The 21038-nt window shown below is 45.1% G+C and overlaps 1 protein-coding gene across 1 annotated transcript in view; it reads right to left on the bottom strand.

The window, feature by feature from the left end:
• The window catches only part of NSL1 (NSL1 component of MIS12 kinetochore complex), a 260539-nt gene that overhangs the window by 40044 nt on the left and 199457 nt on the right, over positions 1-21038 (bottom strand). The window lies entirely within an intron of this gene.

The raw sequence follows: 21038 nt of genomic DNA on the forward strand, positions 1-21038 counted from the left end.
AGAGCAGTGACAGAGACACACCTATAAGTAGGTAAGAGGGAAGCACACAGGAGGAAATAACACACCGCCTTTCCTTAGACCAATGTCAAAGGCATGCAGGGGAGAGCAGGGGGAGAAGAAAACGGAAGGGCAACCATAAACAAACACCTAAAAACACTTGTGTACAGGCGCGTTATAAATGCCACATCATATCATAACAGAGGAGCAAACATACCAAACACCTCCCTTCCTACAATAGCTCATGTGAACTAAAGGCCACACAACTACAAGGTGCATGGAGGTCCCAAATGGGAAGAACAGAGCATCTCGTACCTGTCACTGCCAATAAAACTAATTCACCTGCTTCCATTCAACCATGAAAGACAAATATCGATACCTCTCTCTCTCTGGCAAATCAGAACCAATGAACTATGGAAGCAATAATCTGTTGAGGATACCGCTGGGAGATGGAAAGAGTCACCAAGCTGAACAACCTAAAGGCACTCAACTCACAAGAAACTCAAGGGATTGAGCAGGTGATTAACCACATCACCAATTATAAAGTAAATCAACTCCTGAAGGGGAGTTCAGCAAACTACATCAACACACTGACCATGACCATATACTATACGTCCAAGTCCCATCTACTCAAGCGTATCAGCAAATCCTTCAATTACCATCAGACGCAACTATACACAATACGTCTGAACCAGCACACAAAATCACACTTTGGTTACCTAAGCGAACATCTTCATCACCATACAGGATGACCGTAGCCTATACCTCAGACCCAAAAACACCTAAACAACCTGAAATTCCTTACCACAGGTTTATCGTCTGTGTGTTTTCCTGACACAGACACAATTCCAATTCCTCTTGTGGTCTTACAGTGTCCTCCAGACACACACCATATCATACATACTCCCAATTCTTCTTGCGGCCTTAGTATCCTCCTGACACAAGCCGACAGTAATATTCGTAATGACATGTATTGCACTCACATGCCCACTGCCAGGATGTCCTCCTGACACAGGCAGTAACAACTCCATTCCACAAAATGCAATCCTTACTCCCTATTCAGATATGATCACACCTATATCATACTCCATACACATGCAACCAAAAGGACAGTAACACACCTCCTGATATATAGCACATTAGTGTCACCATTACCATTATGCTATTTCAAATTACTCCATAATGCCATGTATGATGGGAACATTGTGCAACTAAAAGTCCATGCTGCATGAAAACCTGCGTCCTAAACCTAAAAATCCTCAAAACGGTTACAACTTCAATTCTGTATTTACATCACACTACATTGCACATGCACTCGCTCATATTGAGCTGCAAAATGGGTGACTAAAAGTCCTTGCTACTTCCTTTCTTGGCAGCTTTAAGGCTGAAATTCCTCAACTTTTTAAACGGATACATAACAATTTTAGCCGCAAATTGCCCAATTGTTTAGATCATGCATAGCGTTTTACACTCTCTCCTAAAGACACCCTAAATATCCTCAAGTTCACTCATGCAGCTACATCTAAAACAGCGCACTTTCTCTGTTTCTAATGGCACTAACAAACTTCCATCTCAACGATTTCATCAACCTGCAACGTCCAAGTCTGGTGCCAGACACGTTGTTACTGAGATACATACAAGAAGGACGTCAGATCTTTCAACGCGCATCACCAGTTTACAAAATCATTTTAAACGCACATCACTGGCTTAGAGTGCAACTCCGGCAGCACATTAACTAGATGTTGACAGTGGGTTTACCGATATTGGTCTTCATGTCGTTGCCCCATTGATAATAATCCGCCAAAGTCAACTCCATAGTCGCAGCTTCCAAACTGGAGCTTCACTGACAGCTCTCTCTATGATGGAGAAAGGCACAACGTGAACTCGTCACGTTCCAATTTGTGCTGGCAGGTCCTTTGCTCTGAACCTTCCGGTAGCCTCAGGAAGACTGTTGCTGCGATTGGGCCACAGCGAATCTGGTTGCAGACAGGATTCCATTCTGGCTTCACCAACTCCTTCACCCTGTCAATGACGTCACCATGAGGTGGGCTGCCGCAGCAGGGAGCAGATATCCACTGGGCTAACCATCACAACAGATGACCAGTGACTCGAAGCACCTTGTCGTATGTCACAGGCTACGGACCTCCAACAGCCACTCCGGGAAGCAATCCACTGGTGCTACCATCCTATTGACATTGGAAATCAAACGCTGCACACCGGTGAAACGGGTTCACCCTGCACACCCATGAAACAGGCTCTGGACTTCCTGCAACTACTTCAGTACAGCCAGCCACAACATGCCGGTAAGTGTCACTAGGTCGCACTCGCTTGTGCCTTGGGCCGAGTTCTTTTGCTGCCATCCCGCAGTAGTTCCGAGTGAGACGTCTCTCTCTATTCATCTTCATTTCCAGCTCCCTGCACTGTGGCAGCGGAGCCCTGATGATCACAGCTCACAGGGTCTCCAACTCTCTTCTCCCACATTTCCTTGTAATGGTGCAGGGACCTCACTCTCCTTCTTTCTCTCCGTTTTACATCCAGTGAGACATCCTTCTTTAGCACCAGGGAGGCATCCTCCTTATCCTCGCTCTCCTTTCTTTGCTCCAGGGGCATCCTCCTTCCCCCTTCTTGGCTCTAGGGAGGCATCCTCCATCTCCCTTCTTTACTCCAGGGAGGCATCCTCCTTCTCCCTCCTTGGCTTCTTGTACTCCAGGGAAGAATCCTCCTTCTCCCTTCATCTGTACTTCTTCCATTTCACTTTCACTTTCCACAGGCAGCATATCCTTCCTCCCTGGTGTATTAACATGGGTGGTGGGACTTATCTCTTTGGGGGGAAGTGCATCTCCCTCACCTCAGTTCCTTGCTCCTGCACTCTACACCCCGCAGCAGTCACATCTCCATCTCTCTTAACATGTACCTGATCTTCTCTTGGGGTTTGCATCAAGACCAGCTTGTCACCAGTGTTAAAAGGTCAACTTAGAGGAAGGAGGTAGCTAGATCCTTAGGCTCTTTATTATGATGCACGTAAGCGTGATAAGTCATGTTACATTCCATATGTCAGGTATTAGAGATTGGGAGCAGGATCTTAAGTATCTCCAGGAGAGCCCACTGGCTCCCACCACCCAGGCTACATGTCTCCAACTGCTCTAGGTGGAACTCTCATAGGCAAACCATAACATTCTAAGACCCTGCTTCAACACATGCATGACATTCTATTATGTCACAGCTCCACTCACACATACTGGCAAACAGGGAAGGGAAGCAGCACACAATATAGGGGGTGCATTATTCTGATGAAATTCCACCTTTCTTCCCGTAACCCTCCTACACGGCGAACTGACAATCGCTTTTCTCCTGCTGATGCTGGGACGCTCCGGTGGCTACTGTGAATCTGGACCTCTTGGTGGAGCCAGGGCCGTGGTGCGTGCCTGGCCAGACTCTGGTGGTGCTGCTCCTGGAGTTACGAAGCCTACTTCGCTGGTGGCGCAAAAGATCGACTCCCTGTCTTTGGGAGCCCCTGGTTCGTGGAGGGGAGACGGAGCACTGGTCAACATGTGAGACTGGCAGGCACTCGCAGACAGGGCTGTGAGCTCTCGTGTGTGGTACCTGCGCAGCCGTTGTTATCCTGGTGTACTAGACGTGCGCCGGGGCCCTGCTCCCCCCCCCTTAATGGCTACCGGAGGGGATCATCGCCTGTGCAGCAAATGATTCACTTTGAAGGGGCGAAGACTGTGGCGTATGTGGGCCCGGCTGCCGAGTTGTTGGAGTTCTGTGTTGTTGGGACGCTGAATGGGATATTTAGAGGTGGGCACGCATTTTCCCACAAGACATGTGTACTTCACAACACTGAGGGGCGCTGGTTGGATATCCAGCCCTCCTACTGTACCTATCCCCCTCAACTCGTACAATCATGACTGGGGGGAGGCCGGCCTAACAAAAAACAGGGCTCAGTGGATGTACACAAACACAATGACAACAGCCATTCCTTGCCCACCCACATTGGTGACAACAGGAACCGGGAATGCTGGCGGTGCCGCTGCATACTCCCGTCCGGACCCCATAATGGAGGCTATGCATTTGGTTCAATCAACTCCAACCTGGACGATCTATCAGCGAATATATGCTTCATTCGGATAAAGCTGGAGAAAGAAAGCGGCCACATTACCAATGCTGAGATCAGGATTGGGGAACCAGAGGATAGAGTTTCCACGACTGAGGCTGACCTGGGGATCCTTAAAAAGGAACGAACCTCTTCGAAGCTGAAATGCGAGGATCTTGAATTCCATACTAGGCGCAATAATGGACGGATGGTTGGGGTGCCCAAATCATCCCTCAAAGGCCCGATGGAAATGTTTGTGGGGGGCCCCATGACCACCATTTTGGGCCAACCCACGTTCTCCCCTCAGTTCCTTGTCAAAAGGGGACATAGAGCCCTACAGCCGCTGCCTAGACCCATGGCCCCACCTTGTACCATCATGGCGAGAGAGCAGGGAGAGATGTGTTTTGAAGCCAGCCGGGTGTTCATCTATCCAGATTTTCCCCCTGCTGTGCAATCAGCACAAAGGTCTTTTGACTCAGTTAAGCTCCTTCTCAGAGATTGTTAAATACCCAAAGCTGTATTGTTCCAGCTGCGGATTCAATTTGGTGGGTGAGCACATTTCTTTACAACACACTCAGAAGCAAGATCCGTCATCGAGTCCACCATTCCTTTTAGGATGCCAAGACCAAAGAACGTCCCTGGGGAGGGTCAGAGTGGGGTGGGGAAGACCTCTGGCTTGTGAGAAGGGCTGAGCGGGCCACCTGGTCATCCATGTCGGGTGATGTACCGTGGAGCTGCCGGATGTTTGCTTTGGTATATTGTTTATGTTTAACTGTAATTTCTTTTTTTTTTTTAAGAAAAGAAGGGGCATCTGCGGAACTGATAAGTTGCTATATACTTACTGCATTATACATGTCCTATTCATAGGTTGTCTTGGGTAGCTGGAATCCAGGGTAGAGATGCACCACCGCTCAGAACACCCTCACTGATTTTTCAACCAATTGCAAATGTTGTGGGTCTTAATTAAGACATCAGTGGCATCACATGTTTAACAGTTTGCGGCACCGTGGGATATGGGAGAAATTATGGAGGAGGCAACTTATGTTTTTCCATTATTCGCAGGCCCTAGTGACACTTCTCTCCTGAAATGTCCGAGGCATTAATAATCAGGCATAAGGTAGGAAGTTGGTTGCTTATGTTGAGCGGATATGTAAGCTACAGGAGACTCCTGAAATGGCAAATATGCATAAAGCCTTTGCTCCCAAGGGGGTGGTTCCGGTATAACACAACATATTCTTCACAGGCACGGGGGAGTTCTAACGTTACTTCCCCATACTCTGCATTCCAACATACCAAATCTATGGTTGACCCAAGCGATAGGTATGTTGTCACGCAGTGGACATTCTCCTTGTAAACACGTATGGTAAAAATTCGGATGCTCCAATTTTCTACAGGCAGCTGGCCTGCATCTTGGACGTGTCAGCGGATATCCCGATAATATGGAGCAGAGGTCTCAATATTATCCTTGATACAGAACTCGACCGCTCCACAGCTTCCTATAGGCCACTGTCAAGTGATGTGAAGGAAACCATACAAATAATGAAATTATTCTAACTAGTGGACGCCTGAAGGTGCCTATACCCGTGGACAAGAGAATACTTGTTTTATTCTATAATACACAATATGTCCAGAATTAATTAATGGCTAATCTCTCGTCTCTCCTCGATTTGCTGGAGGGCTGTCAAATAACTGGACCTGACTGTGCTACTTGACGATGCATTTAGACGATCATTAGATGTGAATATTGAGGTTTTCCTGGCAGCAAATGTGGGTTTGGTTTCTTCGTGCGCTACCTTATGGACAACATGTACGGTGTTAATTGGTCAGGGGGCCGTATCACATCGGTGGGAAGACTGAAATCAATAAGGAGGGAGTTGTAGTTACAAGAAATTAAGATCTGCTCTAACGAAGATCGGAATGGCAAGGCAACATTTAGAACAATTGAGAGGGGAAATTAAAACGGAACTGGTAAAGTTTCCTGAAATGACAGAACGGGAAACCTACTATATTAATAAATCCATAGTGGCACAGAGATACAGGGAGGTGGCTAGACCGGGCAGTGCAATCAAAGTGTGCTGGGAGGATAACGTATATACATACATCGGATGGAGCAGTACATACGGATAATGCCTCCATTTGTGTTATGTGGCGGGTCAGAAGAAGCAGCCCGACACTTGGAGGACATTTTTTAGTGTGGTTTATTCAAACAATAACAATAAGGCCAATCTTTCCCTATCGCTAGTGGGTTTCTCTGCCTAAATATATAACTGAAGGTGCTCGTCAGTCGTCAGAATTCCAAAATGAAAATGTCCTATGTCCAAAACGAAGTCTAACTGACCCTACCACTATATGACTAATTATACTAAGAAAATATCTCTTCCTTCTGGTTGCTCTCTTAAGGCAATGTCTATGTGTTTCATAGTTCTCATTAGTAAGATATCTTCAGATAGTCACCTTTTGGACAAGGTCCTATAGTTCTTGTATAATGTACTTGGGTCTTCTCTCCCCTCGTGGGGTAGTTTTTACACAAGGCTTTGCAATTTTCTTTTATAGTCCCTCCCAGATGTATAAAGCCTTTCTGGTCTCTGTAGCTCTGGCCTTTAAGTTGGCTATCCTTTATAGCAATGTAAGCATTTCCCTTTCCTGGCATGGCTCAGTTTTCTCACATCTTCTCTGTCCTATTTCACTTGACTTCATCTCCCTTTTAGATTCCCACCCTTCTTTCGAGGGTGTTTGTCTCCAATTCTTAACACCTTTTCTTTCAGGTTTATTCCCTATTCTCGGGATCACTTTTATACAGTTCAACTTCATGGCTTTATATTTATGAACTAGTCACTTTCACTAGGAAGAGTTTCTCTTGATTTCCATTCCTTGTTACCTTCTCTCGCAGGCTTATTCGTTATTCTACTGGTTACATTCATGTAGTTCTATTTTACTGGTGTTATTTTCAGTATTTCATCAATTTCACTGAGACAAGTATCTCCTCGTACATAACGATGTCTCAGCGGCCACTTCCCGATACTCCCGTTCTCCCAGTTGCCTCTGTTTGCAGGGGGAACGCAATCGGGCTCACCGCTTGCTCGGGTTTCTCTTCCTCTACGCCGCTGTACGTATACCTCCTTGGCGCCGGTATCTCTCACTCTGTTCTCTTCCTCTATGCGACCGTGTCAGACTACGGGTCTCAGGATCTTTCATGGACTCTGTTGCTAATGGTTTCGGCGCTGTTCGACAGACGGACAGCCTACCACAAAGTCCTCGTGGTCACGCCACCATAAAGATAAGGTTTCCCTTCTTTGGTGTTCTCCCCTTGGAAACACTGACCTTCTTGCCTATCCATCTGCTGGCCAGGACTCCTTAGAAAGTCGCGGGCTCTGCGGCTCTTAGGTTACTGCCGGCGTCACCTTGTCAGGGGGGCTTACGCTCTTCTATCTCTGGTTGTGCTTCGCCTCTACTCAGCGTACTCTCTCTCTCCAGCCTCCTCGTCTCATGTACATGTACATCTCCCATTAAAGAGACAGTTCCTCCTTTTTGTGCACACTGGGATATTTTAGTTTTGTCTTCAGCAAGGTCCTTGGAGTTTTCAATGTTCTTTACATCTGACAATCCCACATATGCCATTATGGTGGATGGTCTAGGGAGTTCCTCATGGGAACGGGAGCCCTTGTCCCCCAAGGGGGGAGTCTCTCCCAGTGAGGTCCCACCTGCCTAGACCCCCAGGGAGGGTCTTGCTGAGCGGGCTCACCTACCTAGCCTCACAGGGGGATGCTGCCCCTAAGGGAGAAGGGACGAATACCCTCGATTAGTCACAGATGCCTTTGTTAAATTCTATTGTGCACTTTATTCAAATCGGGATGTTGAACCTTTGGCAGACATGAAAAAATATCTATCTAAAATCATTTGAGTCTGCCGAAATCTTGAATGCCCTGTTCACGCTTCAGGAAATACTAGCTGCAATTTCGGACCTCCCATCTGGCAAATCTCCTGGGTCGGATGGCATAGTTGCAGAGTTTTATAAGGAATACTAACTATAGCAGCGCTGCTTCTGCAGGTATAGAACAAGGCGATGAACAGTGGCTTACTCCCCGCAGTCCGCACGCTCTGAGAGGCTATTATTATGGTCTTTCTGAAGCCTCATATACCACCTGAGAATATAGGCTTTGTTCCGTCCAGGTCTACAGCTCTCAACTTGTGGTGTCTCTTTTGTATCCTTTCCCAGATCAATCCTAAGGCAAACGCAGTGGCTGCCCTTTAGATGGCGAGAAGGTGTTTGACTCGGTTTCCTGGGTCATCTTGTTTTCAGTGTTGGATTCTTTGATTGGGCCATTATTTATTAATTGTGTCAAACTACTGTACTCCTCTCCCCTTGCTAGGATCTGGGCCAATGGAGTACTTTCAACTCTCCTGTGCATTGAACCTCTGGCCGAAATAATCAGAGTGAAACCGTACTTCGAGGTCCCCGGATATAATTTCCCTGTACGGCGATGATACGTTTTTAATTTGTCCGTGACCCTGAACTGAATCATCACCCACTTCTTGAAGAGATACAGGTGTTCTCTCAATACTCTGGATACCACATAATCTGGTCTAAATCGTAACTATTTCCACTGACTAGCATCTCAAGCCCACCGGGCAAGATGCTAGTAGGTTTATATGGACTCTGATGGCCATTAGTTAGTTACTTGAGAATTCAAATCTCCAAGTCCACTGATACCCTGTTCGCTGATAACCTGCCAATGTACTTGCTGACTCTTAGGGCCAAGTTGGACTTTTGGTTGAGACTCCCTTTCTCTCCCTATGGCAGCCTTTCTCTCGAAGATGATAGTCCTGCCAAAGCTCCTATATTACTTTGCTAAAATACCAATATGGCCTTGTAAAGCGTTTAACGAGATCCGTTCTCTTGCATCCGGGTTCGGCAGCATACGACCGGGGGGGCCTTGCTGCTCTGGATTCTGAGCCTCATTACCAGTTAGGCAGAAAATAGGAGGTACATCCTCCAAAAAATAGCCCTGAGGAATTACTGTTACCGCCAGGTCAGGTGGAATTTCCGACCGATTACAAGTGGTGTGGCGGTGTGATTCCCCCATTTACTTTGGGTCCATTGGACCCAATGGGGCTTTTTTGCAGAAATACTGTGGCGGAACTACCGCCGCAGTATGCCGCCAATTCTGCCAAATTTACGGCATTGAGTGGAAAGATTTACCTCCAGGGTTTTGCTGCAGGTAAATGCTCCACTCAAAATAAAACTCATAATTTGGCGTAGTGGTAAAAATGGCGGTAACCACCAATTTTACCACTTACTGCCTAACTCGTAATGAGATCGAAAAAGTTATTACTTGGCAGCCCAAGCACAATTTGCTACACACTGGTACGCAAATTCTCTTACCTATCGCCTTGTGGACATTGAGGCGCTGGAAGCGAGATTGCTGAACTTACACTCAGTACTATTGGGTACACAATATGGGGTGACTGCTCATTTGACCCCGGTGCCGACAACAATCAGGGCGTGGACTATGCTGTTCCACCAATGGGGTATAAAAATGTATTGTAGAAACGTGCCAATTTGGGGCTTTCTGGATATTCTCCCCTCACAGGACAGGGTGGTACAGCTTAGATTGGAGGCTGAGCGCATGCTCACCATGGGGGATATGTTTCCCGATGGGAGCTTTGTTACTAGGTTGTAATTTATTGCTACACTGGGAAGTAACCCGATCATACTCTTAACAATATGCTTGGATGAGAGCAGCTTTCCATAGAAAAAGGCCATCCTTCCTTGCGGAGCCTAAAGCGCACACCATACTTGACATTATCGCCTAAACCACAATCGGACGTAGATTGGTGTCCGTATTGTATCACAAAGCACAACAGGCTTCTGGAAACATAACCCGTATGTGATCCCGGTGGGAAACTGATGTGGGCCATGCTATACCGGACAACGTGTGGGCACCATGCTGTCTTCTCACCGAGGAGGTATCACTAAATGCCAGGTACCGTTTGATACAGTTCAAAGTACTTAATAGGCTGCATTATACCCTTGCCAATATAGCTAAATTCTCTTCAGGCACCTCTGATGCATACCCCGAATGTCATCAGTCACTGTATGATTTTGTACACATGTTATGGTCATGCCCAGTAATGCAATTCTGGGCCGATTTGCCCACAGTCTCGGCAGAAATTACTAATATTCCCCCTGCATTGGCTCCCACGAAATACCTCCATGGGGATATTGGTGCAACAACAATTGTGAACCACAGGTTTTTTTAATCTGGCGTGTTTCATTGCTAAGAAGTGTATCCTTAAACATTGAAATCACACACAGTCCCTACCCGGCAGGCGTGGTTCACTGAGTTGACATATTTGAATGAGAGAGAAGAGGCATATATTTCTGCTATCCCCACTACAATCCATCCAAAGACAATCTGGTAAGGATTTCAAACATATATGCTGAACCTGAATGTAACTATGGGTGTGATTGAATGATTTGGGTAACCATTTGTCAGTAGGTGTAACTGCCAAAACAGCTGAATGTGGGCTCTACATGGATCTTCCTTTGGGAGTTTGATGTAGCTGCTGCATTACCGTTGGTACGTAATTAGATTGTATTGATGTATATTCCCTTGATTAAATAAAGTTTATTAAAAATAAATACATAAAGCAGACCCTCCAGTTTACAGCTTACAGAGATTTTGCGATCCCACAAAATGCTGTGAAAACGGCAGTTTTGCAAAAACACTGGCAAAAACGACCGTTTAAAAAAAAATATTCTGGGGGCCAGGTTCCCAAAACTTTTTTTTGACATAAGAAATGAAATGTGCAAACACATCTCATCACTTGCGCCCAAAAAAGGAGCAGCCCAATCCACAAAGGACACCTAAATGGGCACATTTTATACGCATGCCCATCCAGATGGGCTTTTTCATCTCCTTGCGCAAATCAGGGGTGTTTCTGCCAATTTAAAAGTGCATCCCAAATTTCCAAGCAAGATACACTTTTAAATGTGTAGAAATTTTAGGCAACCCTATGTGCATGGGTGGTGGGGCGTTGAGGGGGTGTCACTGCATGACGATCTTTCCTGACCCTGTCATGCATTTTTATTTTTAAGGTATTAACCGTTGCAGTCTCACTTGCATTTCTGTTCCTCAAACAGGATAGAAATGCGTTTTTTGGGTCGCATTTTACAGTGGCAGGCCGCTGAAGGGCCCGTCACGGTGAAATGCACTGGGAGCGTGCAGAACATTGTCGGGAAAGCGCTTCTATTCAAGGCAGCTGGCCAGCACACAATTTGCGCTACAGCTCTGCCCCGTGAAAATGGACAGGTCACCTTTCAGAATAAGGTGACCTGCTCCTTTCCAAAAATGGGTTATCCAAAAATAGCATACCCTCTATTTTTAAATGCCCCGTTTTTTTGAGGATCTGGGTCAAAATGTACATTTTTTTTAAATGAAAAAATGGTCACACTATGAGAGGGAAAGAAGGGTTCCATGTAATAATGTCGCCACAAAAATCTTGCCATGCAAAAATATTGCTGAAAAATTGCCGTTTTTTGTGGCGACGTTATTGCATGGAACATGCGGGGGACACCCCCGCAACCCCCAAACTTATTTTTTTGTCTTTTTTTTTTTAAATTTTCTTTTTTTTTGCCCCAGTCCCCATATATATGGTCACCCAAATAATATCGCCACGACATTTTCCCGGCGATATTATTTACGGCGACCATATATATGGCAATGTTATTACCTGATACCGAAAGAAGAGAGAGGGGGGGAGTGATGGGTGAGATGTGAAGTGATAGGCAAGAAAGTAGAGGGAGAGCAGTGGGTCAGAGGAGGAAGTGGTGCACAAGTGTTCAGAGGAAGCAGTGCGGCAGTGGGCCAGACATCTGAGAGCGAGCAGAGGTATAGAAAGTAGAGGGAGCGTGTGCTCAGGGGGGAGCAGTGGGCCAGAAAGCAGAGAGGAAGCGGTTGGCCGGAAAGAGCCAGTGAGCTACAGATTGGGAAAAAGGATGAGAGAAGAGTGCGATAGAATGGGAGAAAGGATGCAAGATGCAGAAGCAGCACAAAAGAATGAAGGACAGTATACTGCAGGAGGAATTGTAGAGTGCAAGGTGTGAGTTGGGAGTGTGGCAGGGGTTGGGGAGTGCAAATTATGACTTGGCAGTGTGACATAGCACACGTGTATGTTTATGACAGAGTGAGAGGTTCAGGAATGCAAGTTGTAATGGGGAGTTGGTGAGATGTGTGTCGGTGATAGAGGTGTTTGGGAAATTGGAGAACATAGAAGGGTAATCATTTCAGCATTACAACTGATAATGATCAATTTAGTTAATACTATTAAATAGGCATGCAAAGTAAACCAAATATGTAGCCAAAACAAACCCTGTTCTGCCAAGCCAGAGACATCTGGGACTCTTCTTATTAAATAAATACAAAAGATACATAATAATGACACTGTGGCTCTCTTGTAGCCTTGCACTCCTGCAATGTGACATTCTTACACCTTCCAGCCAATACAAAATGTCCTACAAAAATGCTGAAATAAAGGTCTGTGCCGCAATATTTGCCATTTCATGCCGCAATATACTGGCGTGTTTGATAAAGATACCAGCTTAGAATTTTCACATGCTAAATTCAGTAAACTATGGGGTCACTGGTTAAATCCATAGCAGGCAATACCCACCACCTAAACGAATAGACATTTCCCAACCTTTGCACAAATAGGCCACTGCATAGAATGCAATACTACACACAGACAAGTTCAGTCAGGCTATTTCTGACCCTTTCTTTTTTTCTGTTTCAAATGTTTCCTGTAGGATAGAGGCTTCATTTATAAACAAAAAAGAAATAAATAAATAACTCCTTCTTGGATAATCTTGCATATCACAGGTATAGCATATATCCATTTATTTCCTTTTTTTAAATGTTTTTATTGCATTTAAATTGTAAAAACAATTTTTTTTTTAGCAATTTGTTCTGAATCAACGTAAAATAAATTAAAGTCAAATCAGATCAAAACCAACCGAAAAGAAGAAAAAGACAAACAGAAATTCAGATCATCTCACTGAGCCAAGCTCGAAGGATATTCTTTCAAGAAATTGGACAAGTGCAATTGCATTCTTGGTTCGTGATCCATCTATTAACAAGGGCCACCAGACCGAAGGATCAAATGCTGAAAAGTCAGAAAAAAGGGATCTAAAGTAGGTAGTGCGTAGAGCTCTCAGCCCCGGGCATTCCGTCACAATGTGGATCAATGTCTCAGTCTCATTAGTGTTTTTGCAAAATCAACAATGGTTCTCTTTGGACAAACCTCGGATTGCCTGAATCTCGTTTGTGAGGTATAAATTCAGACGGACACGAAGGAACTGCTCCCTTACTTTCCTGCCCGGAAATTGATTCAGATACAGACAAACCTTGTTCAGTTTCCAACCGTCCAAAGGCAAGTGCGACACCAAACGACATCCACTTGCAGCTTCCAAGGTTTGGATCCAGTCAAAGATTTTTAATTTTGCTTTTACTCGCATAGGGTTCACCAACAGTTGTTCCAAGCGACTTCCAATGTCAGACAGGCACTTTGTCATGTCCTGGGACCAATCCCACAGAAACGGATTGTCGTTTTGCGTTGATTTGTTGTAGATCAAGTCCAAGATTGAAGATCTTGAGGAGGAAAGGCATTTGCCAAAGAAGCCCAGTCTGCTCCAGGTAACTGAGCACCTCAGGGAAGAAAGGCCCAGTTCACAGTGAAGAATAGAGATCGGGGTAGATTGTGGAACACCCAACACTCGCTTCCAGAAAGCCCCCTCAAGGCAGCTCCAAAAGGGTTCTAAGATGTTAATCATTGTGTTGGCTCCATAAGTGACAGTTGGAATTACTTTAGCCTTGTAAAAGCAAAGGACCGGAAGAATAGAAAAGCACCCAAATGTTCCGTTTATCGCGCAAGCTTGGCAAGGTAAAGTTTTCATTTTCTCCAAAAGGTGGGATAGCATAGGCGTTTCAGGTTTTGAGTTGTTTAGCCAGACCCCCAAGTATTTGAAGGAGTCCACGTGCTCCATCTTCTCGCCACCAATTTGCCATGTAGGGCGGTTCTTAGTTTTTGCAGGTGTGCCGAAGCTCATAGTTTTCGTCTTCCCTTTATTAATCTCGAGCCCATTTTGGATAAGGTAGCTTTGGAGGGCACTGAGTTGCCTCTGTAGGCCCACCGGAGTCTGATCGATGAGCACCATTTCATTGGCGTAAAGCAATCGTGGAAGATGGATACCACCCACCTTGGGAGGGAATTATCTTATAGTCTGGAAGGCTTGTCCTCCAGATCGAAGTTGAAGAGTGCCGGAGTCATAGGGCATCCCCGTTTCACACCTCTCGAGGTCACGATTACTTTCGACAAGAGACCGCTTTGATTTAGTCTGACTCTCAGGGAGGTGTCCGAGTACATGGCCTCGATAGGTTCTAGAATAGTAGTTGGGCAGTTCTTTGCCATTTTGGACCAGAGAAGGCCTCTGTCTACCTGGTCAAAGGCCTGGACCAGGTCGACAAATACCAGACCCTTGACAAAGCCACATTGGTAGCGATCATAACTGTTGATGGACTTGCACCAGTGTTGAAAGTGGTCTAGAAGGATCATGCCGTATAATTTGCTGATGACGTCGAGGAGAGCAATAGGGCGGAAGTTCTTCGGATTCTTCCGATCTCCTTTCTTTTGGATCGGAACCACTATTGCTCTCCTCCATGAACTGGACACTTGACGACTTGTGGCGATCTGGTCAAATAAGAGGGATATAAAATAAGCCCAGTCTTCCGGGTACTCCCTAAGCATAACGTTGGTTAGGCCGTCGGGGCCTGGAGCACGAGAGATGTTCAACTTCTTGATCCGGTCTATAATATCGTTGATGTTAGTGTTTGTAGCCCATGGGCCCCGAGTTCTTAAGTGGGCTCCACTATCTCTGTGGTATTAGGCGAAGTAGAAAGCCTAGCATAATGATTGATCCAGGCATCCTCGCTTATTGAGTTGGATTGGTCTATCTTAGAGCAAGTGCGTCCAGTTTGATTAAGGACCAAAAAGCTTGAGGATCTTGGCCAGCCAAGGCTTTCAACATTGACTCAGAATCATTCTGCAGTCTTTGATGTTTGGACATACAAAGCCAGTTTTTGTAGCTTAGCTGGGCCAACCTTGCATCGTTATGGTCTTCGGATAATTTTTTTTTCTTTCTTCAATTCTCAATTTCTGGACCAGTCTTGTTTTGGCCGCCAGTACCAGGTCAAAAGCATGAATACCATTCTTAGTGGCAAGGCCTTTGCCTTTAGACTTGAGACTGAATTCCTCCAGCAACGGAGAGTATTCAACCATGGATGTCTCAGAATTTGTGGTTAACACTCTAATTTTAGCTGATGACATCCTGGGGCGTAGTCCCTTGTTGCAAGAGTCAACCATAATAGGTGTGTAATCTAAGGCGATGGGGTCAGATGTTCACCATTCCAGGAGGAGGAGGAGGTTGTGGTCGCTCTGAGGAATTTTAATCACCCGAAAGCTGTGGACAAAGGGAAGAAAATTAGCGGACACGTAGATGTAATCTAGTATGGAGGTAGATTCCGTGCCTTGCCATGTCGGCTGAGCAGGAATGTCTCCCGTAGTGCTCCCATTCAGAGGGTGCATTTCTCTGGAGTCCATGAGTGCATACCTCTTGTCCCGTCTCACGTGCCTAGGATCGTCGTAGTTCCACGATTGAGCCTGGTTCATTTGTACAAGATCAGTGATGTTAAGGTTGCCACAAATAAAGATTTAAAGTCGGCTCCTGAATTATATAAAAATCATCCAGGCAGGTGGTCATTTGAGCCATGAATAAATCATCAGGGATCAATACTGGGTTCCAGTATACCTTCATACGCAAAATCTTGGTTGGTGTGTCGCTACCAACCAAAAGAGGATCAGATTTCCATTTGATCGCGGTCTCTTGAACTAGACGGTTCGAGGAAACTGATTTCAAAAGTGTCAGGCCACTGCCTAGTTTTACTGCAGTGAGGAGGCCTACCGAGGGGCATCTAAGATTACCTTTCGCAGACGGAACAATAGATAAATCAAAGCCGTCCAACGTACGCTCCTTCAGCCACATCTCCTGCGGGTTGCTTAGGTCAAAGTCACCTAAGTTTAGTTTACTCGGTTGTGTTAAATGGGTGAACCCCCAGGTGTTCCAAGATATCATTTTCAATCTAGCAGGGTTATCTGAGGATTGGACTACTTGAAGATCCCTTCGTTGGTTCCTAATCGTACAGTTGGGTTGCTAAAATGCAGTTTGAAGTGCTAGGGTGTTTGCTAGCCATGACCAATCAGATGTTAGCAAATTGGGTTGTTTAGTTGGTTCTTGCAAAAAAAACATTCCCACTTGGCGGGATGAAGAATCGGTCTTGAAAGTCACGTTTACTTTGAATTCTGGGTATTTACTATAAATCACGCCTTTTCCCAATATTTTATTTGCCCTTTTTTCCCCAGATGGAAAAAGTTTTTGTATGAGGAAAAGTTTGTAGACACAGCACCATATTCCAGAATTGCCTTCACTATTTCCAAGAGGTACTGGATCATTTTATTGAATGTTTGAACATAAGACTTTTAGAATTAAAAGCATGTTTTCTTGTTAAATTGATATAATCATCATAGTGACTGTCTCCTTAGACTATCATTAGATTGAAGATATTGCACCTGATGAAGGAAAGGATTTCCTGAAACATCAAAAAGTTGGAAGATTAATGTTGAAAAAAACATGATAAAAATGAAATTTTGTGATCGAATACAATTGGAATGTATTGTAAATTAATTGATGTTATTTTAATGAGACAATTACAGTACATAGATTTTGACGATTTATATATTAAAATATAATGTACTCACAACTTTCTACTTGTCATATATTACTGACTGATTATTCAACAATTTATGACGTGCAGGGACCTGGGGTATCTATCTTAAAGATACAATTTTCTGACATGATTCTAGGTCAATTTCTGTAAACCTAACTTTTGAACCTGTGTCGGCTAGTTCAAATAGGACTTTTAGACAGCACTCAGTCTATACAGCTGAAATATACTACGCTCAAATAATTAACATGAACAAACATTTAATAATTTGAACTTTCACAACCACAACAATTGTTTAGGGGCTTGCAAAAGAAAACTGACTGGCATCCTGGAAAGCTTTCAGAAAGCAGCCTCCAAAATGTAATAGCCTATGAAGAAATTCTTTCTCCATTTCTCACAGAAATGGATCCAGAAACATTTGCGTCAAGAATAAATAATGTTGGTGGATGGTAGCCATATTTGGGGGGGAGAGGGTATAGTTAGACAAAAACATTCCAGAAATTGCCGACTACAAGTGAGCAAGACTCCCTTTGTGCCTGCGATCTCAATTGTGGGGGGATGGAGGCAGAGGCATCTATGAGTTGAGTAGGTTATGATGGATGGCTACTTTGGTTATGGAACACAATTTAGTGAAGCAAAAATGAAAGTCCAGTACCAGGAGGGAAATTGCCTATTTTTTGAGGAGACGCAGGGGACTTGGGTATAAAGACGACAATGGTCTGTAAAAGGAATAAGGGTGGAAGGTCATAATTTCAACACAAGAAAATAGAAATTATAGAGCAATGTAGTACAAGTCAGGTGGTCTGAAGTTTGTATGGGGCGAGAGACCTAGGGTGGAGCCTGCTGGCCAAAGAGTATTTTTTCAATGTGGTTTGAAAGAGTAATGAAGCGAAGTCTAGGAAAAGGCTGATGGAGTAGCTCAGCATGCTAAGAACAAAAGAGTAATCAAGTTCTATGAACAGCGAATAGTAAGGTGGTAGAAAATAAAATGTTACTAAGTGGGTGACAGCTTTGAGGAGTCAGACATGGGAGACAGACCCATAGGTGAAGTTTTCTCACGTCACCATTTAGTAAATAATAAAGGGTGAGACAAACGCCTATCCTTTCCTAACCTAACAAAGGTTTCCCTACCTAACAAACTAAGGTTAAAGAAAAATTACCTAATGTGCAAAAGAATCTCTCCCTCACACGAAATTCCGTTGGTGACGGTGCGCTGTACAAATACCTTTAACATTTAACATTTAACATACAACAAAATCAAACAGGAATTGTTTGGCGGTTTCCACTTTGCAAAAAACATACATGTTCAAATATAAAGAAAGCAATAATCCTTGTGACCCTGGTTGGATCCCCTTCCCCTGAATCAGATCAGGATGTTTCAAGGAAAGTTCAATTTCAGAAAAAGTTATTTTCATTCGCCAAGTTCTATTCCAGGTGGAACACACAGTTCTTAGCATCCAATATGTCCTTTACTTGACAACATGACTTTTAGTTAAAAAAATAAAATAAAATAAATAAAGGTTTCTCACTATAATTGTTACAGCTTTCACACTTCTGCTTGGTAACCAAAAAAAGTCTTTCTTCATACATCAAATTGGAAAATCAATGGAAAAAGATTATTTTATCAGAAGACCAATCACTTTTCATCACAAGGTACTTCTTCTTCATAAGCAACACCTTAATCAGGATGATTCATTCAGCATGTCTACTTGCATCAGGATGGTTGTATAACAGTCATCAAAACACAGAAGTGCAATCGCCACTTCTTTCCACCACAATCTTCACAACCTTCTACCACAGTCGCAGTAGTTCAGCTCTTTCTTCCTGGTCCACTGGCTTGCCAGGACTAACCACTATGTGTCTCTTTCCTGGTATACTCGCCTGCCAGGATAAAACTCCTACTACTATTCTTACTCTGAGGTGAGGCTTGTTTCCAACTTTCCACATTTAACTCCTGAAAAGGTAAAGTTGAATCAACAACAGCTTCTGGAATAAGTCTTTTGACTTGCAACATAATCGGCTTACAACTTCTTTCATACACCTGTGGTATCAGAGGACAATGATTCTTAGCTGGATCTGTTTGCCATAGGCAATGCAGGTTACAGTTTTCTCTCATTTGATCCTTTATACACGGAAGGGTTTTCGCCTGCCGTATCGGATATATTTCTACACAAGCTATTGGCAATGTGATTTACAACTTCTGGGACTATGACACTCAAATTGCCTTGAAGTTCCTTGCATTTGGCAATTCAGGTAATCATTTGTCTTGTTTCAATATTCTTTGTTTTATAGGTGTCCCTCTTAGCTTTGGTAATATTGGTTATACTATTTTCCTATTGGGTCTTTCCTTTCATGTAAGCCATAGTAACCTTGTTTAGTTATTGCCCCCTTTTGGCTTGGGCAATGTGTGTTACAATATTCTTCTGCTCAATCTCTCTGTTCAGGGAAATTGCCTTCACTTTGCGTTACTTTAAAGGTTCAGTATTCAAAATGCGCATTTCTGCCCAGCGGTCTACTTCGGAGCGCCCCAGGGTTACCTTCATTAGGCCATCACACTGGTGTTTACTGGTGTCTCCTCAGGACACACTGCTTATGTCTCTTTGCTCGTCGGGACTTCCCTCGCGTGTAACAGCTCCAGTCAGCTTCCTGCTGCTCGCGCTGTCTAGCAATGGAGCTCGCGTTGCTCGCGAAATGCAGGACAAGGAGAGTGTTTCTCTCCTTAAGGACAGCTAACCTCAACACCACTTCCCGCTGCGTGTCCTCTGCATCTCCTGGGCACCACAACCTCAACTCAATCAGGGAGAGGCTGCTTTCCAGGGCATTGCAAGAGACGGACCTACACCACAGGTGGTGCAAAGGAGATGAGCGGGAGCCCAGTCCCTGACTCCCCTGTATGTTCTCTGTGGTGTGAAAGCATTGACACTACTGTCTCATCCAAAAAACTTCTGGTCTGCCTAGGTTTCTTTTGCTTCTGTTGCAGAACTACATCTCCCAGAATTCCACAGGTTGTGACAAGAAAGAAGTGGAACAAAACTGCAAGACTGAACAGATGGCAGCTGAACGCTCTACACCCTGAAAGCCCATCACAGCACCGTCAGAGGAAATGATCGTGAAGCAGCAAAAACAAACCTTCTTGTCGCAGCCACAATGAAGACAGTAGCAGCATTGGGAAAGAGCGCAGGTAAGGTATTGTGTGTGTGAGAGAATAGTACCAAGTCTGATAGTACAGCGTGGAGGAAGGGGTAGAGAGCGAGAGGGGGTAGATAGCGAGAGGGGGTAGAGGCAGAGCGGGGTAGAGGCAGAGCGGGGTAGAGGCAGAGCGGGGTAGAGGCAGAGCGGGGTAGAGGCAGAGCGAGATAGAGGCAGAGCGAGATAGAGGCAGAGCGAGATAGAGGCAGGGTAGGGTAGAGGCAGAGCAGGGTAGGGTAGAGGCAGAGCAGGGTAGGGTAGAGGCAGAGCAGGGTAGGGGCAGAGCAGGGTATTGTGAGAAACCAGAAGGGGTCTCACCGGTAGTCCCAGCGGATCTCTCTCAGGTGGCAAGGGCATAGCCATCGGCTTTGGCTCCAGACACTGGGGGTGGACCAGTGGGGGGAGGATCACCTGGGTTAGGGGTCCTCGGGGAGGGGGAGACCGGATGGTAAGACGCAGTATTCCTCTCTTCCCTGAAACACCTTTATCCCATCCTACCCGATGGGAAACTTCGAAAACAATCACCCCCACCCACCCCCTTTCCTGCACAACACTTTCTCACGGACAGCCCGCTCTGGGAGAAAACAGACTCACACCTGAGCCATATACATGACCTGTCCTAATACTATGGTCAGGCGAGGTCAGGCAATCATCGACAATCACTCACACCTGACTTCCATTACACTTCCCCACATGGATAAAAGGTCGGGGCACGAGAGCACACTCTGAGGGAGGCAAAGCACATGAAGGTACAGCAGTTTCGAGTTGGCAGTTGAACGAGGGGAGAAAGACGGCCAGGCACGAGAGGTTAATGAGAGGGGCAATACTGTTGACCTCGTTGACAGGAAGCCGCTACTGTAAAGTGAGCGCTGGAAGGAACATTGTTAAACGCGTGTGGTGAAAGACGCAAGTGAAGCTAA

Source organism: Ambystoma mexicanum, chromosome 4q (genome assembly GCF_040938575.1).
Source record: "Ambystoma mexicanum isolate Mex_15411 chromosome 4q, UKY_AmexF1_1, whole genome shotgun sequence".
NCBI lineage: Eukaryota > Metazoa > Chordata > Amphibia > Caudata > Ambystomatidae > Ambystoma > Ambystoma mexicanum.